Source organism: Nipponia nippon, unplaced genomic scaffold (assembly GCF_047370975.1).
Source record: "Nipponia nippon isolate SJK-2023a ecotype South Korea unplaced genomic scaffold, ASM4737097v1 scaffold_1, whole genome shotgun sequence".
Lineage (NCBI taxonomy): Eukaryota > Metazoa > Chordata > Aves > Pelecaniformes > Threskiornithidae > Nipponia > Nipponia nippon.
The window spans coordinates 64,998,652-65,015,671 of record NW_028262290.1 but is presented as its reverse complement, the minus strand read 5'-3'; the positions used below and the strand labels follow the sequence as shown (position 1 = coordinate 65,015,671).

Sequence of the window (17,020 nt, the reverse complement as noted above, 5' to 3'; positions counted from 1 at the left end):
TATATTATAGCAGTAGCACTTGGCTGCTGTAAGGTAATGCGTTTGTTTACCGCTCCCGAGCTGTGGGCTGACCTTGCAAATGGTGCCTGTTGCAGGGACAGTGGGATGGTGGCTGTTCACGCGGTGGCGAAGTCCCGTGTTCGTGAGGACGCCGGTCTAAACTGTTATAAATCTCGTGTCGCGGAGGAACAGAAGGTTTTTACTCTGGATTCAAAGCCACTTACATTCTGATGACTGCTTAAAATCCATTTCTGCTAACCTTTTATTAAAGTGATTGCTTATGGAAAAGAATTTAATTTGTATCAGCAGGATATTGCATAGTTTAACGCTTGTTCAATGAAATCCACATTTCATTACGGGCTGTTAGGGAAGCCAGAGGCCAGGCGTTGCTGTTGTACAGTCGTCGTAAACCTGCAGTAACTTTAGTAGAGTGACTCTGAATTTACAGGGCTGTGTGTGGGGATGGATTTACCACACAGCACTTAGCTCCTAATTAAAGCTTATAGTATTACATCTGTAATCAGGGCACTCTTAGAATCTCTAAGAAATTACTTTTTTCTTTGTCTACTCCCTTTCCTTTCTTGCCATCTTGCTTTATGGCATTGGGAGCTTGCTTCTCCATGTTGGGGCCGTCATATTTACGTCCCAAAGGAAATGTTTTCCAGCAGTGTACTCCAAATTGCAAAGTAGAATAATTTTGTGGCTCCCCGAATCTTTAAGGCCAGTTTCTAAAATGATCTAGCTTTTAATCTTCTTTTCAAAGTAAAACAGAAACTACAAAGCATATGTAATTACAGTTTGTAGCTATTTTTAGACTCCTGACATGTTTCATTTATAGTATAATGATAAAAACAAATACTCAGCACAGAGGCTAGACAGACAATTCTCAAACCAACAGCATCTGCACCAGTTACCCTGCATGTATTTCATACATGTTTGCTTTGGTCCTTTTTTTGTTGTTGTTGTTCCTTTTGGTTGGGAGTGTACTGAAACTGTATGTTTCAGTACATGACTGGAGGGGGGTGCAGAGAAAACGAGAGCTCTGTCTGTCAGGCAGGTCCTGTTGGGAGTGTTTGCTGAAAATTGGATCATATGTCAGTGAGTTTTAATGTATTGCACACACACACACACACACAATGCACGCACGCATGCATGCTTTGCTTTTCCAGCAGGTAAAATAAAGGAAGAACGGTGAGCTGTCTTGTCACCATTTTTACACCGTATGGAAATGCTCATGTTGGCTTATTACAGGGATAAAGCTGACTTAATAGCAATTTTTCCTTGTCTTTTTTAAAAAGATGGTCAGCAGTGAAGCGGTATTAGTTCTTAGTAAAGACAGAGAGACTGGTGGAAATGGAGGTGTTTTAGTCGCAACTGTAGCCTCATTTTAAAATAATCACGTTTATTTATTTAAAAATAGATTTGGGAAAGAAATTAGCCATGTTCTTTGTTTGTAAAAGGATAACGTGTGTGCACTCACCATATGGTAGCATTTAACCCATATTGTATGAGCTGACAACAAGTCACATTTATGCTCTGATTTATTTTAGTGTTGCAGAATGTTCTTTTTCTGAAATCTGGTACAATAAATGATGCATTTAGAATTGTGCAACGTAACTGTGTCTTTAGCTGTTTTGCCTCATTGTTGTAATGATACCAGGCTAATCAGTAAGCAATTCCCCCCCCCCCCAATTTCCTTAAGAAATAATCGGGCTCTGGATGTTGAAATGATTTGCGGGAAGAGTTACGAACAATAGCCAGTGACACGGTGTGTTGCAAAAGGATCGCGGGGCGAGGTGTTACGGTCTGTGCTGGCTGAAACTAGAGCTGCTCCTTTGATGGTTGAGGATGTGCTTGGAAGGACTTTCTCGCCCCCCCACTCCGCTCCAGTCTTTGCACAGAGGTTGCTTAGTTGTCTATTTTAATGGATGCATGCTGGCTTCCCTTGCGGTAGACTGTGAGGCACCTGTGCTGGTGAGCTGGTACTAGTATTGGCAGCCACAAGTATGATAAAACCATGAGTCAGGCAGCTTAAGGATTGACTTCTACTATGCAATTAGGGAAATAAGGTCTCTTATTTTCCCGTTGGATTTGGAGCCCCTGGGAGTTGTATTTTTAGGCTTCCTTTCCCCCGTGCTATCCTAGCTCCGCATATCTTCAGGATTTCAGGAGATGGGGCTCTACTCGGAAGTCCCAAGGCGTGCAGTAAATAGGAGTTAGCCCCATACTGTGCGTCGCGTGAGAACTTCCAAAAGTCGGTGGCGCTCCTCGGTGAGGTACCAGTTGCTCACCATCTGTCTCTTAAAGTTGCTTCTTTTAACCTTGGAATACAAAAATATTTCAACAAGGCTATTCACCTGTTTGTGTGAAGTGTCTATAAGCGTACCGAAAAACTGCTAAGCTTCTAATTTCAATGTGGTGTTTGAGTACTAATGTATACCAATTAGGAATGGCTGACGTAATTTATAGAAGTTGAAAGGCGCATTAAACACCACCCTTCCAACACTAAATACAGCTTTTCCTCCTGTGTGTAGCTGCTGACATGAAACCAAGGGTCTGTCTTCCAGATTGTTGTGCTAGCACGTTGATACATCCTTGGGTAAACTACCGGTCTCGTGTATTATCGCGTCAGCCCCTTCGCAGCATCCTGTGTATAACTGTACCTTTAGCTGATTAACACAATGCTTTCTTGGTACTCTTTTTAATGACTCTGCGAACGCTTATTTTAAGACCATTTTTAGAGAAGTGTTTTCATCGCTGCTGAGAAAAGCTGTATGAAATCTAAAAATACTTACTTTAATTAGATTTGCTCTGTTTGTCTCTGTTTTTTTTTTCTTTCCCCCCAGATAAATTTTACCTCTGTAATGAATGCTGTGATCTTCAATGCATAATTTATATTGACGTTAATAATGATACTTGGAGAATGTTTTAATGCCAGTTTGAGAAGACACGACAATTTATGTTGATAACCCCAGTCCCATTAAATTGGAACAGATTTTAGTAGAGAGAGCTGTGACTGTTGGTGGTATGATGAAATAACCCACTTCTTCTCGTCGTGGCAAGCATATTGGAGAGTTCGTCTTATCATGAACGGTACATACCAGGTGTCAAGTGACATGGCAGACACACAGCTTTGCTTCTGAGTGACTCCTTCCAATTAGAAAGTAATGGCTTTAACGGGATCAACCGAGTAATCGGAGTCTCTCAGCTCTCCAGTGCCAGGAGGTGTATATTTGCAAATGTTATTTATTTATCTGTTCTCTAATGAGTTGCAAAATTGTTGGTAACCTTGGGTAAATTTAGGGGGGTGGGGGGAAATACTATGTGGAAATGGTGGGATTAATGGTTTAGCAGTCGGTATTAAAAATAGTCTCAGCAAATTACCCTGTTGATACTGAAGCCAGAATCTGTTAATGGGGTTACAAGCAGATTGGTTTATCAGTCATTTATTTTCTAGGTTGATTAGGGATTATAGGTTGCCATGTATTTGTATCACAAAAGTAAAGAGTGCAGAAGGCGAGGATTGCTAATGTTTCACTTCAGAGTTTCATGCACTTAAAAGGAGGGTGTCTGGAGCTCAAAAGTGTCTCCTAGACTGTGGGCAGCCATTCCCCCCAGATTTTGATGCTCTGAAGTGGATGTCTAAGGAGCCTGGGTTTTGTAAAGGGGTGGCTTTCACGGAGTGAAAGCAATAAGGCAATCTGTGAAATTCATGCAGGCCACTAAGCATGAAATTTTAAATGCCTGTTGCTGAATTGTCTGCTGTGACGTCTCCTACTGTTTCAGTGCAGAACCTAGGGCATTTTTTAGTCACGATAACGTATATGATGTGCAGTCTGTGCAATAGACTGACGACTTCTGCGTGTCCTGTTCTAACCTGCAAACAAACTGTCTTTGTGTGTACCCCTGTGTAACAAAATCTTCTGACTCCCACCCGCATGTTGCAGGTCACGCGTTTGAGCTAGGCATAGAATTGCAAACCAGGGCGTCCCCTCTGAGTCTTCCTAAAAGATGAGAGCCACGATGGAGTCTTTTAGATATTGCTCTTATCTTCTGCTGTCTAGCTCAGGAGACGCTCTGGCTTTGACACCCTTTGCTACCTTGTCGTGGTGTACAGCTTGAGATAACCTAGTGACTTTCATTGGCTTTTCAGTACTTGCCAAGTGCAATGCAATGAAATGGCAGGTGAAGATGATTTCTGCAACTGTTTAGCTAGATCTGGAGTGCTGGAGAAGATTGGTAGAGAGACTCCTAACTGTTTTCACTTCCTTGGCTCTGACAGAAAATAAAGGGGAGAACAAAAAGTTTAAGAAGAGAAATGCCAAACTGGTTCGAAAGAGGAATGGAAGATATTAGCTAGAGAGGAATCCACTGGGGACTGGCCGGTCCGGCAGGCTGAGGAAGGGGAAGGAAATGAGGTCCTTGAGATGTAAGAGATCAGGCTCATTCCTTACCCTTCTAAAGCCTAGGTCCTCTTCTCCCCTTGCAAAAAGCTTGTCCAAGCCTCCTGCACGCTCTGGGACTGGTGTCCAGGGGTCAAAGCTTGTATCACCAGACTGGAGAGGAAGACAGATGGTTGTCTCCTTAACTTGGCTCTTCTGCGCCTGAGTTTTGTGCTCCTGGAGGATGGGAGATAGGAGAGAGAGTGTAATGGACGTGGTGAAGGATGAGCAGCCCAGGGCAGTGGCAGGATCCAGAAGTTTGTCTGAAGTTTGGTTCGAGCCCTCTCTGTTCCATGTCACTTTGTAGACCAGCGCAGGTTACTCTGCAGCGTGTAGGGACCCTTTCGCGGTCCTGCTGGCTCGTTAGGGTCCGGGAACACTGCTGTCAGAGTTGGTACTTCCCCTGCGCAGGAAAAAAACCCCACCCATGGCTGAGGAGGGTCTCTGTCCTCTCTTGTCCCCATGAAAGAGGACGCACTCTCTCCTAGACTAAACTCTCTTCAACATTTAAGAAAAAGGACAAGATGATCAGCAGCCTGACAGCTAAGAAGATGCTAGACATGAAACAGATTGTTGTTGTTTTTACAAACCTGGTTTATTCTGCTTCGTTTAGTGTATTTTACACTTTGGAGAAGAGAACAGTATCTGAAGGGCTGAAATCCCAGTTTCTCATTCTAATATGCAAAATGAAGTTTTCTGTTTGAATTTTCTCATTAATCTTTTTAAAAGAAAATATCTTTGTAGGTATAGGGGTATGTGAATGTGGAAAAAAAAATATAGGAAAAATAATTTTGTGGAGGATTAGTAAAAATGCTCTTCACACAATCATCCCTACTTTACTTCCATGCTGTTAGGGTCTAGTGGATTTCGACTAGCATAACTCAAGAGTTTTCTTGTAGAGCCCTACAGCAGCTCTGCAAAGTTTACTGAAGACCAGATACACAGAATTACTCTTTGTGTCATTCCACCCACAAGGTTGCACCTTGCGTTCGGGATAGCGGAGCTGTGCCAAGATGAGCTGGTTGACTTGTAAAGACGTCTCAGCCGTTTCACGGCTGGCATCACCGTTGGTCCCCGCGGAGGCAGTGAAGAGCTGGTGTGGGCAGCAGCCGTGGCAAAGGCTGGGGGAGAGGAAAAGGCAGGGCCTGAGGAGCTGAACACAGCCTTGAAGGAAAGAAGGATGTAACAAGACCATACAGAAATAAGAGGGGAGAAAATCAGTGTTTGGAGGAACTGTGGATGTCCAGAAAGACTGTCGAAGGTGGAGAACCAGTTTCCCCTGTACCTAGGGACGCTGGGTTTCTGTAGGTTGGTGTCTTTGTTCTGTGTTTCATCAGAAATCGCCATGGCAGAAATCTGGGCTTATCTGTGGTAAGGTAGTAAAAGGATCGTTGCCCCTTGGTGATGCTTTTCTTCATGAGCAGTGAGGCTGAGGTGGCGGCTGGAGCTCCTGCAGTCATCGTGTCCCTGTACAGAGTTGCTGGATGTTGCTGTCTGGGATGGGTTAGCATGGTCTAACTGAGGTCTTACTTATTTCCCATGACACTGGCGTGCTGGGTGGTCTCGGCCATCCCGCAGCAGCAGGAGAAGGAGACAGGGAGTGTGCAGAGTTGTGTAGGAGCGGGGTATGGAGATACCTGGTGTTTGTCTGGTTCCTAGCATGTGTGGTCCGGCTCCATCAGCAGGGGTCCTGGGAAAAATTACAGTGCAAATAATGGTTTAGGGGGCGTTGTGGAGGGGAGATCTTAAGCAGAAGGAGAAGAGGAAGTTGGCCAAGCACGTTTGTTTGCATGTGCATGAAGTAACTGAATTTTTCTTTTGTGTAGTTACTTTAAGGGACTTAAGAGTTGGTTCCTACTTGACAAATCACTGTTTATCGTCGTCCCTTTTCCTGCCTCTCTGTCCCCCAGATCTGCTTTGCTCTGCGATCCTGCTTTCCCAGCTGCTGCCTACTTCTTAACTTGAGCTGGTGTCAACATTCAAAACCTGAAGATGGCAAAGACTTGGGGTGAGTGGGTGGATGTGGCATGTTGAGCATGAGAGTTTTTGGAGGAGGAATATGAAGTGGAGCAGGTTTGTGTTCAGGATGAAAATGGGAGCGATCCGAGTGTTGCAAGGGGCCCGTGAGAAGGATGGGGCTATCCTGAGAAACCAGGCTGTTGGCACAGGAGGGCTGGGTGGGTGGCAGGCGGGATGCTGGCGGCCACCTAAGGCTGATTAATTTTTAGCAGTGGCAGCAAACTTCCTTAAAAAAGGAAACAAAGAAATTGCTGTGAATGAGTAGAATTAGTTAGGACTAGCTAGGTTTGTGAAAGATGCGTGTCAGCAGAACCAGCCATTAAGAAAAAAAAGGCACTTGGGAAGTCTGTTGTTCATCCCCCGTCTTTTCTGTGAATAGTCATGAATCTGTCCTGAAAGCACATTCTCTAGACGTGACTTTTACTGCTATGACCTTAACTCTGATTACTTTTACAAGAATGTGCTGGGTATAGTGTTTCTGATCTCTTAAAAAGAAGTAATAACTTAATGTTTTAAGCATTATAAAGGAGATAAAATGAGGACATGCAGCAGTTCCTTTTTGCTAACTTCTGTAGTTGTGTTCAGTTCCTTTTGCTAACATTTGTCCTCTGAGTCAAACCACAACATGATGATCAGGTAAAGGTGTGTGGGAACACGCCGGGCATCTGTTTTAGTCTGACACAAAGTCAGCGGTTTAAGCTTACAAAAGATTATGATTTATCAGGACAGTATAATTATAGCTGTTGTCATATGGTGGCACCCAGTAGCAGCGATGATCTGTTGCTGTTGTTCCGGGATGTGTACAAACACATCGTAAGAATCGGTCCCTGGACTTGATTGTATCTTCTCTGTGTACATGCGGTTGTATGGATCCATTAACGGGTCATTAAAATTCTTCAAAGCATATCTGCTGTCAAATTAAATGCTAATAAATGCCTGTTAATTATCTTCACAATAATAAGTTATTAGAATTGAATTTACCGTGCATTTTACTAGAGAAGGGGGAGAGCCAACTTCAGCATTTGATCCTCAGCTGGCATTTGAATGTGTATCCACAATATGAGGCAAAAATTTGGCGGCAGCCTTCCTGGTACTGAAGGCTGCTCGTGTGTTGATGCTGTGGAAGTGCTTTCTGCTCTCCTCCAAACTCCGGTGGTTTCTGTGCGAGGATGGCGGGCGCCATCCAGTCCTGCCCCAGGCTCGCAGGAAAACACCACCGTGGGGCTCCGGCTCTGCATTGCTCCGTGGGTGCCTAGAAATGTGGTCCGTGCCAACGCACCTGGGTCATCACAGAAGTCAGCCTGCCAGCTACCTGGAAAAATAAGGGTGGTTTGTCTGTGTGTTAGCCCTCTTTGTGTCTTTTACAGAGGGGTAGTAGTGCAAAGATGGCAGTGAAAAGTCACACAAGAGATGAGAGCAACCAAGGAGGAAAAAGTTTGGCATGCCATGTAGCATGGGTGTATTCATATGAGTACAGTCTGGCCTGTGAGGTAAAGTATTGTTTGTGCAGTTTTCTCCACTGCAAAGATCTCTCTGCTTGTGCAAACAGCAATGGTAACTTTTTGGTTTTGGTGATTCAGCTTATTAGTAAGAGCTGTCTGGCATAGTAAATATGCACAGATACAGAGCTCACTTTTATGTATTTTCTGAGCAGTGCAGCTGGGAGTAAGTGGTGCCATATCCCATGGACATGTAAATGGCTTTGTAATTTCTTCTAGATACTGGTCAGAAAATGATACAAATGCTATTGCTTTAGCACCTCATGTAAACTTGACCCCCGAGACAGCCTTGCTCAGTTACTCTGAATTTCATTGGTGTTTCTCCACTGACTTCAGTCATATTAATTTAAACTTACATCAGCATACGTGAGACCAGAGGTTAGCATTCAGTGTGCTAACTATGCACTGCGGTATAGAAAGCGTAGCAGGATGGAAGGGGACTGAGCCAGCAGAAGGAGAGATGCTAAAGGAATATATATTGTGCCTCTGTGTACTTTACTTCAACCCTGTACTCCCTGAGTCATGTTTAGTCCCAGTATAGGTAGGTACAGCCTACGCTGAGGTTATTCCTATCTCAGGGTCACAGCATAGGGTCACTTATCTCTCTTTCTGACTGCTTTTCTCTGTAACCCGTACTGCCTTGTAGGTTGGTGATGATTTCATGGCTTTTATGTAGTCATGTCTGCTCCTGTGCATGTGCACACACAGACACACGCATACGCACTACTACAGAATAAAACCTTCAAAGCCCTCGCTGAATAATCTGTACTGACATCAGTGACCACCTCTTACTCATCCGAGGAGTCTCGCTGACTTCAGAGGCACTTTCTTATGAGTAAGAGTTTGCCAGTGCTAGCAATGGTTACCCAGCCTGGCCCCATAGGGTGGTGTTGACTCAGTCATCCTAAGCTTGGCACTGCCTGGGCATACACACACACACACACAAAGTGTTGGTATTACCAGGCCAGGACTTGAAAAACGTGGAATTGTTGGTTTCACTTCTGTTATTGATGCTGGCCATCTCTTTAAAACCGGGCAGACAGAGTACCTACAGCCTCGTAGGTGCAAGTGCCTCCTTGGCCCTGTGTGACGACATAGAACACTGCGTGCTTACGGCAGCGCGCTGTGATGAGCTTCTGCCCCCTTGCCTCCTCTTTGTCCTGGTGGACTGGATTCTCCTCGACTCTTTGCCATCACTACTCAGCGACGTGGAGATTTCAGGGGTGCAGGTCTGGCCAAGTTTGTCCTCTGTGTGTACAGGACATAGACCTGCATGCTCTGTGAATATATTTGTTCAAAGTACAGGTCAGTTGTTAAGAGAAAATGGTACGTGACTTGTTAGGTAATGGGAAAACAAAGGCAATATTGTCACAATGACAGCTTTAGAAACAGAGGTTGTACTCTGTAGTTCCTCAAATATAACAGAAGATGCCTAGCTGAGTATTGTTAAAAAAAGTACTTGCTCGCTAGAATAGCAGCAAGTGTATGATACAGTTAATGACAAAGGTAAGAATACAATTTAATATAGGGACTAAAGAATTCTGTAGTCATTCAGTATTTCTGCTTCTCTTATCTTGGTAAAGAGCAAAAGATTTCCTTTTTTCTTTTTTTTTTTTTCCTTCCCCTACTTCCAGTTTTGCAGAAGTAGGTTGTTTGTAGTCCTCTATAGTTTTGAGGTTATACGTTAGCAAGCATCATATTATTAACCCTTGCAAGTCAGTGTTCATTTTTTGTAATGTAAGCGTGGTATATGCCTATACATGTAGGGGAAAAAATGTCACAGATTTATTTTAAAGCCGTAAAGGTGGATATGTGATGCTGACAAGAACCAGAGTGTACCCTAAGGCATCCTTACATTGCCAGTTGGGATTTGAGCTTTTATACAAGTAAATTTTATTGTCTAGGTTAAAAGCCAAATTCATTGAACCAAGTTTAATCTCTGGTTCATTTCCAGTGTTGGCAGAGTTTAACCAGGGACAAATGTAGCTGTTTGGTTAAACATTAAAGGATATTATTGATTTGATATTTTTAAACTAATATTAGAGTGAGCTCAAAATTAAATAGGTTTTGAAGTTTTTGCATGGGGTTGCCATGCTGCCAGTAATAAAATGGGTCTAACTTTGTTTATTTATTTAATCAGCATACTTGCCATGAGTACAAAGCTTGTAATTTAACACTCGTCCCTGGTCTGGCAAGCTGATCCATGTAGGCAGATGCTAGTGGCCACTTGGAAACCTATTGAACTGACTGCAAAGGTTTGCTCATGTGGGTCAGTCTGTACAACTGGGGGTTTAGTTTCAGAGGCAATTAACAATTCACTATTGCCTAATTTTAAAGGTCAAATAATTGCTTTTCTTATTCAAGAGAAGAAACACCACTTCTCTTTGACACATTCCTAACTAGGGTGTAAAACAGGTAATTTACGTTAAATGGCAGGAGAAAGTTTGTCTACTGCATGAAACTGCTATATTTATGTACCAGTGTAATCTATCCATTAGTTTATGGGTTCAGAGTCCTCCTGGAAGTGTCACAAATCTGCAGTGCCCCCGAGTGCTAGATTGAGCACCTGATGCTCAGATGTAGTTTTCAGATCTATAAAGTGTCTGGATCCTTACAGCTCCCCACTGGCTGTGTTTTTCAAGACGCTCAGGTGCTTGGTATCCTTCCCAAGTCAACTGTAATTTATGCTCAATCAGAGGGGTCTCAGGCAGCCCAGATGGTAGGATTGTAATTATCCTAAGGGATGCCGTCGTCTTCAAGTTGGCAGCTGCCCTGTCCAACTTAAAAGCCTAGTTGAGTATATAACGCGGTATCAGCATGCAGGCGAGCCCTGCTGCTGCTGCTGCCGGTCGAGGGCTCATGTCCCGGCTGACGCCTCCACCCTTCCACCCACAGATACCTGCAGGACAGCAGAGTGCGCCTGCTGCAGGTCCAGGGTCGGGAGCTGAAGTAGCAGGCAGGAGTGTTTGTTGCTGTGGATTTTTGTAAAAGTGATGAGGAGAGGGTGAAAGAAAGTTTAGGAAAGCTAAAGTGCTGACTTGGGTAAATGAAACAATTTAATAAATGCACTGCTGAGATAGCATAGGTGAGATCTCCTTGCCCAGTTGCTCCACATGCCCTGTCGTGACAGCAGGAGCAGCTGAGCAGGGAAGTGTGTCGCCGCTCCCCTTCCCGAGTTTTCGTGCTGCAACCCCTATACGTCCGTCTTTTGGCCAAAAACTCCTCTCTGGCATCACTTTAGGAAGCATGTTTTGACACTGCCTGCTTGCATATGTGCTTAGAGGGAGTTGCTGCAGGTGTCACTGCAAAGAAGGCTCTTCTCTGGTGTGCGGTTGGAAGACTCCAAGGCAAAGTCGTCAGGGAGAGTTACTTATTCTTCTTAAAGTTAACCAACTCTTCCTCCTGAAAACAGCAGAAATGTTACAAAATTATGTATCAACATTGGGTTTATCTGAGGGGAGGCGATTAGTTTTAATAAGAAATGTTTGTTTTAGAAAGTTCCAGGTGAAGGACATCATATTGCAAGTTTAAAAGGTTTAGGCTAATTCAAAATGGTATTTTAACATTTTCCAGGAAGCACTCTCTGCAGTGTCAGGTACACCCATTTTACCCCAAACTTGCTACTTTTTCATAGATGAGCAGTTGTACTTAGTTGTGTGTTCTCAGTAGGAATGTGCAAGTATTAAGCTCATAAGCAAGACTGATGTATTCGCTAGATCCTGTTGTCAGTATCTGGAGACAGGCATGGACGTGGAATCGGGCGGTGACACTGATACCTCTGAAGACCAGATCTGCTGAGAGACTTCATTAACACGCTGCATGTCCTGTGCAACTCTGCAAAGGTTGAGGAGGAAAGGATTTGGTTGGGATGTAGCAACTGAACAGTATGCTAAAATCTGATAAGGCCAGGTGGATGCAATTACCAGGGCGCAGTCAGATTCGTTTGTCCTGTGCTTAGCTACTCTTCCTGTGGTTACTGACAGGTGAGGCATCCTGTAGGGTAGCAGGCGTCTGCAGGTTTGAGCTAGGTCATAGAGTACCCGATCTTACTGATATAATAATCTGGAGAGGTTTTACAGCATGACAAAAAGAGTTTGCCTACTTCTTCAGATTAACAAGGTCTGTCTCCTAAAGCAGGGGATTAAGATGTAATTATTCTGTATTTATATAACAATCATTTGTAGTGGTGTATGCTAGGTAGCTTATATAAACTTTTCTTTAGGATTGTTTCTTGTTACTTCATTTTTAAAAGCTATTAGGTGGTGGAGAAGTTGGTTTTATTTTTTTTAATAAGATTTGAAGATCAAGCTATTTTTTTTTTCCTCTGTGCATAGGATGTGACTGTTGCAGTAGTGCAAATTGAAATGAAAGCAGTTTGCTTTATGCTGACCCAACAACATGGAAGTTGTGCCTGTTGCTGGAGTGCCTTGTGCTTTGTGGGTCACTTATCCATCCTTTCAAGCCCAATGGGCCAGGCTTCTTGAGCAACCTAATCCCATAAAAGAGAGCCCATGTTCCTTGCGGCGTGGTGTCTTCGTTTGTCACAGCGGTCGTACAGGGGAAGGCAGAGGCGGGAGAGGTGGAGACCTGGGAGCCTTTACGCCGCAGGGGCATGGCATAGAGGTGGTGGCTCACCTCCGCTGGAAGCGTTGAGATGTTTTTGTTTGAGCTGGGGAGTGCTTTGAAGGCCTCCGGTGGAAAGACTGCCTCCTCGCCCCCCGTCTTCGCTTTCAGGTGGGTAGGTTTTTCTACCTACACTTTACCAGAAGTGTAGGTTTAGCTGCCGTGCTTTACAAGAAGAAAATGTTTCCTGTAGCAAACAGAAATTGCATACAGAAACCCATGTTTGATTTCTCTATTCTGAGTCTCTCTTCTCTCAGAAGAAAAGGTTTGATGTACTTCTTCTTGTTTCACTTGTTAAGTTTTAAAGATGCAAATTGCACTGTTCAAGACCATGTGAAATATTTAACTAATCAACTTGGCCAGCAGAGAAGGCCTGATGGAGCTGGGAGGTGGCAAGGGAAGAGGAGATAAAGATACCTGTTCATGTAAAAATAATGGTGCAGTGAAGTTAAGGACCCTCTAACGTTTTTATGCCAAAACTCAGGCATGAATTTCAACTGTTGATTGACATGATCATGGCCCCTGTTGCAGCATCTGACTAACCGTGAGGAAATACCTGAGTATCTCCTGTTTACTGGCGATATCTTGGTGACCTCATGCCATGATGTTCCTGTTTTCTCCCGTTGAGGCCCGTATGCATGCAGCTGCCTGTGCTTTCCTCCATCCACTGGTGGAAGGGTGTGAACGCTGGACTTCATCTCTGTGCTGCTGCCCATCCTCAATCAAAATTGTTATTTCCTCCTCTTGGTGGCTGGAAGTACATCTTTGGACATTGGATGCTAGCATCTTAGTCTTCAGTTAGAAGCGTAGGCAGCCCTACCTACCTCGGGCTTGTAAAAATCACTACCCCAGCAGGTTTTGTCGGGTTTCCTTCTTCTATTTCTGTTCGTTCTTCAGCACTTGAAACTTGCCGCTGTTTGAATTTTAAGCGTGAAGTTTTAGTTGCTAAATAAAACTTCAGTTATTCCTATAAATTATGAGGGAAGCAGTAACAGCTTCATGTTTCTTACCGTTCTGGTTACGCCTGCTAGGAAACTTTAAGGAAATATATGGAGCTGTCAAGGATGTTAAAGCAAGAGAGTCTTGTTCTTGAAGAGAAGAGACTTGGATGGCTGATGAAATCGCAGCCCTTGGGTGCTGTGGAGAACTAAATTGAAGTCATTATGACATTATGGCAGAGAGTGCCTGATCTGCCAAACTGTCAGCGTTTGATGGACGCGGTATCTACTGACATGATGTTGCACGAGCGCCAGCCAGTTTCTCTTCCTGTCAGCGTGGTGTTGATACTGCCAAATGCCTGTTATTCCCTAGAACTATTGCACGTGTAAAAAAAGCTGCTGATCAATACTATAAATGGGCAATTCATGTTTGGTGATTATCAAACACGTATTGATCTGTCTTTCAGTTATGGGCGTGTTACGTTAGGAAATCACTGCTTGAGAGGGTTGACGTATTAGTAACAGATAATTTTTCTAAATTAAAACATAAACATCCGCAACACTTAATAACCTGCAAGATATAAATAGTTTCCTGACGGCTGTCCAGCATCGGTTTCATTTGGGAGCTGACTCACTCACACCCGAAAATTGAGGGGAAGAAAAATCAATAAAAATATCAGGAAGTGATTTTTTTTTTTTTAAATGTTTGGTGTGCTTTTTTGTTTGTTTGTTTAACATGGCAGAAAGGGAACATCCCAAGGAAGTGATTTTACAACCCTGCTATGACTAAATGCCTCCAAAATGAGTCTGGAAGCAGGTTCTGAAAGTGGAGATGCAGCAGAAACAAAGGCAAAAGTTGAAAGAGCAAACGCTGACATTATGCAAGATAGCAGATGAGAAATGATTCAATAATGGTTACAAGCATTCATACAAGGGGAAAAAAAACCTGGATTCCCACTTAAGAGTATTGATTCTGCATTTGAAAAATGAACTGCAGCTTATTGCAACCAAGTTGTAGAGAATGCCGTCCGCAGATACAGGGAGAGGTACGATGGGGAGGTTTTTGCTATGTGCTTAGACAACAAAGTCGTGCAGGAAGGATTAAAGGACTTCTCAGGTGAAGTCACCCTCTATTTAACGCTTGTTGAGAAAGCACTGGCATCTTGTAGTGCTGGCTGAATATATTTTGGAGGGTTAAGGGTATTTCTGCCACTGTATGAGTGATTGTTAAAAAGATCAAAGCTCCAGTCTTCTATTGGCATCCTCTCATACGATTCTTCGAAGAAGAGTGTGCTTTTTATTTTACTGTGTCATAATTTCTAGGGGTTTGTAGGGTTTTTTTTGGTGTGATAGTTTATCATCTCTAGAACAATGCACAAATTAGTTATTCAGACAAAAACCATGAAATACGGATGACCTAATTATAGATTTCTAAATTTGCACTCCTGTGTCCTGGTATTAAGTATTCCCTTACTCAGAAGAGCTGAGTACTTAGAAATCCCATTGCAGTCAACAGGAATTGCAGTAATAAGCACTTTGAAAAAGCAAGCTCTCCTTGTTATGCACTTAAACATGATGATTTATAGAGATACCTGAGACTTGGAAAGTGTTTGCCTAAATTAGTAACCTAGTTAATATCTCCAGAGCCAGTTAACTGCTTGAAAAATATTTGCGCATCATTTGGTAAATTTCAGGTTTAATTTTACGTGATTTTAAATATTGTGGGTTTTTTGCTTCGAGCAGATGAGTAGAATTTGATCAAGTGTTTTAAGTACTGCCTTTTTGGAAGAAATTTTGAAGTTTCATACTGAAATCTCTGATTTCACTTTTTGTTAAATCTACTGTGACGTGATTCTACTCACACCTGATAGATACGAGTAGCTTTGAAAATATGAGTAGCCCCGCTGGACTTAATCTGATTATTTACGTGTGTGAAGTTACTTGGTTGCGTGTTTGCAGAATTGGGGCTTGTGTAAAGTTTCAGTTAATGACTTAAGTTCCTTTTTGTTCCGTTCTTAATAACTTTTTAAGATGTCTGAAAAGCCTGTATTTACAGCACAGCCCACCCTCTGCATTTGGTTTCAGAAAGGAAAATAGTTTTAGGTCAACTTTGTTCCTGTAGAAGGAAAAAAAAGTAACGTGGAAATAGAATAGATTTTGGCTTTATGCATGTTTCATCAATGATACAATGGATTAATTCATAAACATTTAGCAAGATGTATTTTGATATTTTTCTTCTCATTGTAAAATCTAGGTGCAAGTTTTCCTGGAGAATAACAACACAAAAGCCTTAATTTAGAGTTATAATTATGAAATGCTGATTTGACTTGTTTCATGTGGAACGAGGAGACAGATGAGGCTTTCTCTAATGCAGGCTGCTTTAGGACAGTATAATTTATGTGAACCAGGCAGTATACAACAAAATGTGGAAATGCTAAGACTTCATTTTTTAGGAAAGTATCTTTATAAAATAGCAGTTTTAAATGCATCCTGTAATACTGCCATACAGTTTGGACAAGCTGTGAGGCTCAGAACATGATGGATTTCCTCAGACAATATAAAATACTTCTTGTTATTAAATTTTAAGCAGGATTCACTATGTGTCCTTTTAAATAGCTGTTCTGGGTAATACCTGGAAGTTTAATGGTTTCAGATACTTTCTGGCTTGCTCTGCAGGCAAAATAGGGAATTTTCAAAGTAGCAGTTAAAGCATACTGAACCCCCATGCGCTAAAGGGTAGACCAAAAAGTACTTCCTTCAAAAACTCACTCTGTAACCTCTCTCCCTCACTCCCTCTCTTTTTTTTCCCTTTTTTTCTTTCCTCCTCTGTGCAAGAGATGTTTTTTGTTTTGTTTTGTTTCCCTTTCTGGGTATGCATTCTTGAGTACTTATCACTAAATTATCTGATTAACCCCTATACAAAAAAGCAAATGAGGACACTTGCAAAAAGCAGAGCTGAAGTTTTCAAAGGAACCTCCAAAATAAGATGCCTGAGTCTCTTTGGCTACTTTGAAAATTTCAATTTACGCCTCTCTCTTTGTTTGTCTGTTTAGCTGCTGCGTGTCTGCTCACATGCAAGTATATAAAATTTACTGTATTGAAAAACTGGCTTAACATCTCCTTCAAGTTAAATGTAGGCGTTGAGGAAAGGTTGCTTTAGGCTTAGGTTATTTTACCAATTTTCTACACTGAACTTATAGTCAAAACCAATACTGCCTGTAACAGTTTGTGGAGTTGGAGCGATGCTTGAGTGAAAAGGGATGTCTTCATGTGGCTGGGTGCAAGAATGAGCTGACCTCTCAAAGGCATTTCATCTGTAGAACTCACTATGTCAAGTTATTATTAGAGTAAAACATTACAGCTCAGGCTAACTAATGGAGAGGTTATGACATACGGCTTATGGCGTAAGAGAGCTGCTTAAAGCATGAAGTCAAGAAGACACCTTTTTGAACAAGGATGCTGTTGCCTACTTCAGAATTACTTTGCACTTTCTAAAGTT

The 17,020-nt window shown here is 42.6% G+C and overlaps 1 protein-coding gene across 5 annotated transcripts in view; it reads left to right on the top strand.

Moving 5' to 3' along the window:
- Positions 1-17,020, top strand: part of ZNF516 (zinc finger protein 516) — a 109,426-nt gene that overhangs the window by 7,095 nt on the left and 85,311 nt on the right. The window contains exon 2 of one of the 5 annotated variants that reach the window (XM_087757862.1): positions 6,353-6,450. The exons of the other annotated variants lie outside the window; for them this stretch is intronic. The gene's annotated coding sequence lies outside the window, so the exon portion shown is untranslated. The remainder of the gene's footprint in view (positions 1-6,352; positions 6,451-17,020) is intronic. 5 annotated transcript variants of the gene reach the window in all.